The sequence below is a fragment of the Lacerta agilis genome, chromosome 16 (assembly GCF_009819535.1).
Source record: "Lacerta agilis isolate rLacAgi1 chromosome 16, rLacAgi1.pri, whole genome shotgun sequence".
Classification (NCBI taxonomy): Eukaryota; Metazoa; Chordata; class Lepidosauria; order Squamata; family Lacertidae; genus Lacerta; species Lacerta agilis.
Genome location: NC_046327.1, coordinates 18,129,639 through 18,138,581, shown reverse-complemented (window position 1 = coordinate 18,138,581; position 8,943 = coordinate 18,129,639). Strand labels below are relative to the sequence as shown.

At 43.3% G+C, this 8,943-nt stretch overlaps 1 long non-coding RNA gene across 1 annotated transcript in view; it reads left to right on the top strand.

The window, feature by feature from the left end:
- Nucleotides 1-4,233: 4,233 nt before the first annotated feature.
- Nucleotides 4,234-8,943, top strand: part of LOC117061308 — a 34,068-nt gene continuing 29,358 nt past the window's right edge. The window contains exons 1-2 of the long non-coding RNA XR_004428064.1: nt 4,234-4,347; nt 5,061-5,207. This is a non-coding gene — a long non-coding RNA (uncharacterized LOC117061308). The remainder of the gene's footprint in view (nt 4,348-5,060; nt 5,208-8,943) is intronic.

Sequence of the window (8,943 nt, the reverse complement as noted above, 5' to 3'; positions counted from 1 at the left end):
ATATCTGTAATTCTAGGTGACCTTTATGTTTCCAAATTGAAGAAATGCTATCCAGATGACCAGTCAATAGAAGAAACCAATATAATTTTTGAAGAATTGTTCCTTCTGTAATGAACATGTAAGGCCACTCAAGCCGTTGTGATGGCAGTCCGATAAAAAATTACATTGATCTTTGAAAAATGTTTGGTGGGCAGGTCATGTCTTCAGTGCAGAATCCCCCCCCCCCCTTCTCCCCAGTACTTAAAATAACCATGGGCCCATGGGATGTTAGAAGCTTCAGGAAAATTGACAGAAAGAAACAATTAATAGATTCTGGCTATACTTCATACTGTATCTGAATGTAGTTTAAGGAGTCATGATGGATGTGATGGTCTGGCAAGGGGTGTGAAAGCAACCGCCACATCTTTACCACGGGGAAGTGTATAGTAGTGCCAGTTTGTTTTTCTCCCTGCTGTGCTGAAATTCTGTATCGGCCATTATTAGCCTGTTCATTACATTTGTTCATTTGTACCTCCTCCTAAAACCTGACAAGACTGGATCTATACTGGTTGGCGGGGAATTGCATGACTGAATGCATATGAAAGTGTATATGGGGGTGGATTCCATCTCTAATCTAGAACTTCATCTTATATGGAACAAGGGTTCAGTCATACGAGCCTTCACCTAGACCAGGCATAGGCAAACTTGGCCCTCCCTCCAGATGTTTTGGGACTACAACTCCCATCATCCCTGACCACTGGTCCTGTTAGCTAGGGATGATGGGAGTTGTAGTCCCAAAACACCTGGAGAGCTGAGTTTGCCTGTGCCTGACCTAGACTCTAAAAGGGTCCAGGGCATTTTTACTACTATTTATTTACAGTATATGGGATACAGGTCTTTAGCCATTAAATAATCTATGGCCTGTTAAAGCTTGTGGGGGGACGGACGGACACAGGGACTGTTATTATGATTATTTCATTATTAATGCTGTCTGTTATTATGATTTTTATTATGTTTTTGTTGTTTTAATATTATGATTTTAATATTTACCCAGGAATAAATCCCACTGAACTCAATGGGTTTTTACTCCTGAGTAGACACGTATAGGTTTGCGCTATTGGGGGAAAAATATATTGTGTGCCTGAAAAACCGCTGTGAAAGCTAAGGTCTTAAGGATGCGCCCTTACTTACTAGGGGGAGTTTAGTGCCACTGAACTCCATAGGATTTTCTTCTACACAAAGAAAACCCAGATTATGTTGCAGGCCACCTCTTTATTGGATGTAGTTATAATCCAGTACCATTGACGGCAGCGCACACATTCATACTCCTGATGTTAACTCCTAGATTAGTTCATTCATTCATTCATTCATTCATTCATTCAGCAGAGCAGCCACTGTTTAGCCTGGGGGATTCTTGTAGCGCAAGTGGGCTGAGGGGAGGAGGGGAAGTACTGAGTTTCCGTACCTTGACAGAATTCCAGTAATTTGTCAGAGCAGTTGACCCTGACATGACTTAGCCATATCCCAGAAGGATAGTGCTTGGCAGTCTGTTACTGCTGGAGAAAAGCTTTTAGCAGTTGGCAGGAAGACTGTCCACCCCCCCCTTTTTTTGCCGCAGCTAGCTTCAATCTCGGAGAGCCATGCAGCTCTTTCTGCTGCAGATGTGAAGCTTTGTAGGTGCTGAGCACTGCATATTTCTCTCAGCACGCATGCCATTCTGCTGCTGTCTCGGGTGGCTGTGTACAAACATCCCTTACCAGGAGGCCAGTTATGATAAGAGTGGAGCTCCTTCACTCTGGAACGTCCACTTCTATCCACCTGGAAGGTAACTTACCGTAGTGCTCATGCAAATCACATGCCAGGTAGATCATCTGTTTCGCTTTCCAGTTGCTCACGATAATTTCATTGCACATCTGCCCCAAACCCAAATCAAAAGAAAGTGCAAGTATTCATTATTATATAAGCACTTGGTTAGCTGTAACACTCCTCCCATTGCAGACCCTCAAAGTGTCCCTATTTTCCAGGAACAGTTCCAGATTTACAGGAGCTGTCCCTGTTTCTGATCTGATTCTGGAATGTCCTGCGTTTTCTTAGGACGTCCCTATTTTCATCGGGGGGGGGAATGTTGGAGGGCATGGAGTTATGCAACTCTCGAGCCAAGGTGACAAGTAACTATGCAACCTTTAGGAGACATCTGAAGGCAGCTCTGTAGAGGAATTTTTTTAATTTAAAAAATGTTTTTATATATGTTGAAAGCCGTCCAGAGTGGCTTGGGCAAACCAGTCAGAAGGGCGGGGATGATGATGATGATGATGATTATTATTAATAAACAGGGCATCTCTATTTTCATTGGAGAAATGTTGGAGGGTATGCCAAGGTTTCTAATTGGGTATGCAGAAGAATTGTAGAATCCTCCTCACCACTTAGATGAATAGATGTCACCACGATCTGTTGCTAGGATTTCCCTGACATTGCAGCCTTCTTGAGAAGCAATGCTTGAATTGTTGCATCAGCAGGGAATGGGGGTGTGCTACATGGCCCCTCCCCTAACACCACATGCGCCAGCTCCCTTTGCTCCTTGGCACCTGTGCATTGGCACGTCTACCAGCCCCCCTTGCTACAGGCATCAATGCCGAATGTGAACAAAATTCGGTGTGGGCTTTGAGCCCTGGCTTCTCACTCAGAAGTTATTCAATACTTAAGCATCTCTTCTGCAGAGAGCTTTGTGATCAGGGCCAATTACTGGTGGTGGGGGTGTGGCCTGCACCTTATGTTCAAAGTGGGCCTCAAATTTAGACACCTGTTAATGTTTTTGCATTTGATAACTTGTTCTTATGGGCAGTGGACCAAAATGTGACATACACTCTTAGCTTAGAGCTGCAGATAAGATGTGTGATGACAGGCACAGGTTTTTGGTAAATGATGTAGGTTTTTCCACAAAGAATATTGTAAGTAAGTAAATAAGTAAGTAAATAAGTAATAATAATAAAATTATTTATACCCCGCCCATCTGGCTAGGTTCCCCAGCCACTCTGGGCGGCTCCTAACAGAATATTAAAAACACGATAAAACATCTAACATTAAAAACTTCCCTAAACAGGGCTGCCTTCAGATGTCTTCTAAAAGTCAGATAGTTGTTTATTTCTTTGACATCGGATGGGAGGGCATTCCACAAGGAGGGTGCCACTACCAAGGAAGGCCCTCTGCCTGGTTCCCTGTAACTTCACTTCTCGCAGTGAGGGAACCAGCAGAAGGCCCTTGGAGGAGGACCTCAGTGTCTGGGCTGTATGGGGGTGGAGACGCTCCTTCAGGTCTAAATTGATATTAAAAATATATCAATTCTGATGGCACAACAGCAGACTATGATGACCGTGTCCTTTCAGATCAGCTGATTATATAAACCAGGTGTGAGGATCCTTTGACCCTCTATGTGTAGCTGAACCACAACTTCCATCATTCCTGACCATTGAGCTTGCCTACTGAGGCCAAAGGTTCTCCACACCTGATATAAACAAACCACAACTAGTGACAGCTGCCTTATGCCCCACCCCCTTTATGGTGCCTTATTTTGTTTTTTTGTGTGTTGTCATTTTAAAATATTTATCATGGCCAGGAGCCACAAAAGTTGGAAGTGACCCCCAGGACTCTGTGGATCTTTGAGGGGGCCTGTTAATGGTGATCCCATCCATGGATTGAGTGTATCTGTTGTGTGTTAGATAGAAAGATTGTGTTTACAAATAAAACATGGTAAGCACAGAATTTAATAATTTAATTGTCTCTGTGTTACAAAGGACAGGTCAGAGGCACACTTGAGCCCAAGGCTTGCTCTCATGGTGTGTGTTGTGTGGTTCAGAAACAGAAAGGGAAAATAAGGCATATAAAAATCCATGTAAGTGAAGACATAAAACACTCATAGCTTATAAAAAAAGATTCTGATATGGGTGATCTGGATCAATGAAGTTTTAATACACACACTATTAAACCATGGGTAAGTGAGCTTATGAAACGAGAAATGTTGTGTTTTTATGTCAAAATTACAAATTCCATTAAAAGTGTTCTTACAGGAGTGATTGCTCAGGTTGAATGAAATGTTTCAGCTGACTTGAGCCAGTTCAGGTTGAGCAAATCAGTAATGATTGGATGCAATTTAGTTGTCTGGTTCTGCTGTGTTGGGAGAAACAGTCCTGTGAAACCACAGGAAACAGGAAGCAGCTGAAAAACAACCAGAAATTAGTTGGGGGGGGGGCTGAAAATGCCACCTTGGAAGTGGAGAGGGGTCACTTAACGCTGAAGGAGACAGTGACTGGCAGTGTAGACTGTGACAGGTCGTATGTACTTTGGAAGGTCTTGCCTAAAATCTTCTCTCAGGTAAGTGTGCTGTCTAAAATTGGGTAAAGATTTTCTAGAGATCAAACATGAATCTTAAGAGAAATTAAGCACTGTGAAACAACTGATTAAGTCCTGATTTTATGAATAGGAAGACTGGTACGTTTTTATGTTGCAGTGCATAAAGTTGAGCTGAAGGACTAAGTGGAACGAGGCATTTAGTTGCAAAGAAAGAGAGAGAAAGACCTAAAAGTACAAATGCAGCAAAAACTTGTCATGATCTATATTCCATTGAAAGCCATTGCATGGAACACAGGCCTGGTTTACGTACACAACAGAACGGTTTGGTTGTGGTTGCTTTTTGCATTAAAACTCACTACATGTAGAAAACTAGCATAGCAGGGTGTGGGCTTTGCTGGAACCCCCACTCCCTTACATGCTAGGCTTTTTAAAAAAACAACAACAATGAATCTTGCAGGGAACTCTTAACATGAATTTATTCTAAAATGAAAAGCACCCTGGTCCAAAGTGGCACAGTCCATTCTACCACCTCAGTATTTCCACTGCCACGTTTTGCTGCATTCACACACCAGGCCTTAGTTATGACTTAACGCTTAACAGGTACTGCTTGTCACCTGTGCACTTCTCAAAAGCCAAATAATAACATGGTAATCGCAACTGAGGCAAACGTTCAATACAGCTCATTCCTATAGTTGCATTGGAAACAGGTTTGTCTTTCTCTCGTCCTCTGCTAGCTTTTGACATGGGGAGAGTATTCCAACAACATGCAGTTTTCCGCCTGCAGTCTGAAGGAGCGCAGCTGTTCAGCGGCATCTCCTACTGCTGGACCTCTGACACCCCCCTGAGTCTGCGTTTGACACCCTTCTTGAGTCTGCTTGAAGGTGAGAGCGAAACTGACAGAGCCCAGCATTGTGTTCCATCTGTGTTATGGTTTTTGTGGGTGAGACGTCATGTTGAAGGAGAGGTGGCGAAACATCCCGTTCTCTGACAAACTGCAGTAAGCAGGATGTGTTGGACTTTGCAAATACCGGCTTTCCATTGTATGGCAGTACTGTGAAGACCCAGCCCTGCCACGCAGGTTTGGGTCAGCAGCACTGCCTGAGTGTCATCTGTATAGACTACTAGCCGCTTCATACCTGCTGTTGCTCAGATATTCTAAGAAGCCAAAAAGTCAGTGAAGTTTTGATATTGGGGGTTAAAATCTGTGCACTTTCGAAAGGTTCCGTCTGCAGCCATCTTGATTGAGAATGGCACCCGACTGTATCCAGGCATAGACAGAAATCTGCTCCGTGATCTGAGGAGCCATCATGCAAAATTGGGTAACAGTATCTTAAGACGTGCCCAGATGGATGGCAAATAAACCAAGTTCTGAAAATATTTAATAATAAAAATGATGATAATTTAGTATTTATACTCCAACCATCTGGCTGGGTTTCCCCACTCTAATTGTTGGCATCCGTCTGTCTCAGGAGACAATGGAGAAGTGCACCTTTGGGGTGAAGTCAAACTGTTGGAAGGCTACAGTGCCTGCTGTGGCTGTAGAGACTGATATGGGAGAGACATGTTCTGTTGCAGCTGTCCGGTTGTGCTGCTGGTGCCCCATGGTGTTTCTTCCCCCTGCATAGACTTATTAATGTAGGACAATATAAGGTTTAATTTCTAGTGAAGGCCCTCAGCAAAACACCATCTCTAAGCCCCCCCTCCTTCATGAATATGCCTCCTCACTGCCGTTGTCCAACTGCTGCATCTCAGCTGCCACCTGCTTGTTTACCATTTGTGCGCACGGACGCCCAGAACATAACCCATGAGTAAGGGGGTGGTCGCTTGTGCTCTTTGGAACTCCCTGCCCATTGATATTAGGTAGATGTCTTCACTGTGTTGGTTTTTTTATTATAATTTTTAAATTAAGTTTCGAAAAGTTTTTATACGTATAAAACATAGCGATTTCAGACATTAAAATACAGAGTTCTTTCGAACTCTTAGACCACCTTCCGTCCCTCCATGGGTTCCATCTTTAAGATTTACTGCATCTTTTACCTTTATTTAGCTATTATATAACCATAATTACCATTAAAACAATTCCACATTACAAGTGTCTTTACATGCCTGCCAAAGATTTTAACTGTTTACAGTGGTCGTTTAAGTAAATTACAAATTTACTCCAGTCTTTAGAAAATACTGGATCTTCCTGGTTTCAGATCTTCCCCGTCAGTTTCACCATTTCCGCACACAGTATTCCATCAGTTTCATCTGCCATTCTTCTTTCATTGGTATTTCTCCTTCCTTCCATCTCTGGGCTAGTAGCATTCTCGCTGCCGTTGCTGCATACATAAAAAAGCATTTTATCTTCTCTTGGAAACTCTTCACCTATAATACTGTACTTAGTGGAAAGGCTACTGGTTTTTTAACAAACGTATTTTTAAACATTTTCTTTAGCTCGTTATACATCATTTCCCAGAAAGGTCTTCACTGTATTGTTTTTGGTGCCTGCTAAAACCTTTCCCCCCCCCTTTTTGCGGGTGATGCTGTGGTCTAAACCACTGAGCCTAGGGCTTGCCGATCGGAAGGTCGGCGGTTCAAATCCCTGCAACAGGGTGAGCTCCCGTTGTTCGGTCCCAGCTCCTGCCAACCTAGCAGTTCGAAAGCACATCAAAGTGCAAGTAGATAAATAGGTACTGCTCTGGCGGGAAGGTAAACATTGTTTCCGTGCGCTGCTCTGGTTTTGCCAGAAGTGGTTTAGTCATGCTGGCCACATGACCCGGAAAAACTGTCTGCGTACAAACACCAGTTCCCTCGACCAGTAAAGCGAGATGAGCACCGCAACCCCAGAGTCGTTCGCAACTGGGCTTAACTGTCAGGGGGTCCTTAACCTTCCCCCCCATTTTTTCCTTTTTGCTTGAGCAAGCCTGCCCAGGCACGCAATCTTAGCAAGTAATTTTATTTTAAATTGTTTAAAATTGCTGATTCCTGTTTATATTTTATTTATAATTGTTTGACATTGTTGGCCTTGCTCATATTTTAAATTTCATGCTAACTTGTTTTTTAATGTTTGTTTTTTATAAGGGTTTGTTTTTATAAGCAGTGTCCTTTGTATGCTGCTTAGAGGTCTTCCAACGACTAAAGTAAACATATCAATTTTGCTAGGTAAATAAATAAACAAACAAATATCGGCCACAAAGTGCTCATCCGCCAGTCCCTCCTCACTCCCAGTAAGACCATTAGGTTCAAAGTCTAAAATGACCTAATCGCGACGTTGCCCATCTCTGCTGCAAAGTGCTCTCAGGAGTGCATGCTTGTGCAGAAGAAGGAAAGTGGTTACTTAATCCTATCCCTCCCGTCTGCCTTTCCCCTCAAATTCTCCCACCATCAGTTTTTTGATCCCTGCTAGTCAGTGTTGGATCTGGGTGGAAGTAGCTTTGTGGGAGGGTCAGGGAAAAGGAACTTTGGAACAAATCGCCACCCCCTGTCCCAATGGCACTTTGCAACTTGGCACAATGTCTTGACTGTAATATGGTCTTACATAACCAGTGCTGGATTTACATATTAGCCAAACAAGCTATAGCTTAGGGCCCCACTCTCTTGGGAGCCCCCCCAAAATTTAAAGGGGATGTACATTAAACCTGGATGTACATTTCCAAAACATAATGTAAGTTCAACAATTACTTTGATAAAATACACATTTTGTTATGTGCAAATGGCTTTAGATACCTATTAGGACCATAAATTACCATATAGGATATATTCAACACAAAAAAACCAGTGTTGTTGACAAAGGACAGCTGGACATATAAAAGGCCCCATTACCTTCAGTGGCTTAGAGACTCATCAAACCTGAATCCGGCCCTGAATACAACAGGTGGCTATAGTGCAACATGGGGTTTGCCCCTCACTTTCTTAGTATGGATAAATGGTCCATGGCTTACCCATTGGATTGCCATACCCTTGATCGATGGACCTCTAACATAAACTCATGCAAGTGTCTTAGCAGGAGGAACCCATCTCCCCCTCTCCGCAATCTTTTCGGCTTCTGGATTTAGCTTTGCTCCATTTCCTTAATCACTGCCTTTCAGGACAACGGGAATAGACTGCATTCAGCTTTGCATATATAATTGCATCTGTGACCCTTGACAGCTTTAATCAACATATGGAATTTAAATACATGCTGCTATTCCCCCGTGGCTTGGTTAGACGTTTAAATCTGCCTTGAAATCAATAGCCTGCATCAGTGACTAAATAAAATTAGCAATAGGCTGGAAGTGAAATGGAAGCTCACTGCTACTCTTGAAGACTATTTGCAGGGAGGCTGTGCCATCTGGAACTGTGACATTTCCAACTGCAGTGCTAGAGATGGAGAGCCTTCAATAACCATATTGTCGCCAGCAAGTGGGGCTGTACATGTGGGGAAGGCACAGGTATACCAGCTGGAGGGAAAGAAACTGGGATTTAGATCATTTGGTCAGGGGAAGAGGGAAGTTTGGCTGCAGAGCTGGCTCCCATGATCCCTTGCTCCTGACCTTGGTTGCTGAGGCTGATGGGATTTGTAGTTTAGTGACAGAATAGTTCTGTCCTGGTTAACCAGTGGCAAGGCTTTACCTGGCAAGATGGGTGGAGGGAGAT